Genomic DNA, 398 nt, shown 5'->3' on the forward strand with positions numbered 1-398 from the left:
TAAAAGCGTGTTATTGGTTTTCTTTTAAACTATAATTTTATTACTCACTACGTTTATTTTTTACACACCTTTCCTTTTTCTTGTTTTAATAAAAGGACAAACCTTGAAGCAATCATTGGAGGTCTAATATTCGTTTGCAATGAGTGTTGTTGATGTTGTTGATGTTTCGGTTTCATTGCAAAAGAATGTTAGACCTCCAATGATAGTTTTTTACACACCTTTCCTCTTGCAAAAATATACAATTTCATAAAATCTCAATGTCTATTTATGATATTGCCGAGCGTTAGACGATCTAGTGTCCATACACATAAGTAGCCCATTACGACCGTTTGGGTACTTAAAGTTGACATTATAGACAATGTTTTTATGTAAAAATAAAAATTTTTAAAAATGCTATA

At 29.9% G+C, this 398-nt stretch overlaps 1 protein-coding gene and 1 long non-coding RNA gene across 2 annotated transcripts in view; one reads left to right on the plus strand and one right to left on the minus strand.

The window, feature by feature from the left end:
* The window catches only part of LOC118738768 (ribonuclease P protein subunit p30-like), a 22,482-nt gene that overhangs the window by 13,872 nt on the left and 8,212 nt on the right, over window positions 1–398 (plus strand). The window lies entirely within an intron of this gene.
* The window catches only part of LOC118738769, a 592-nt gene continuing 194 nt past the window's right edge, over window positions 1–398 (minus strand). Inside the window, exon 2 of the long non-coding RNA XR_004992951.1 lies at window positions 1–194. This is a non-coding gene — a long non-coding RNA (uncharacterized LOC118738769). The remainder of the gene's footprint in view (window positions 195–398) is intronic.

Source organism: Rhagoletis pomonella, unplaced genomic scaffold, assembly GCF_013731165.1.
Source record: "Rhagoletis pomonella isolate Grant_MI unplaced genomic scaffold, Rhpom_1.0 Rhpom_scaffold_00005, whole genome shotgun sequence".
Lineage (NCBI taxonomy): Eukaryota > Metazoa > Arthropoda > Insecta > Diptera > Tephritidae > Rhagoletis > Rhagoletis pomonella.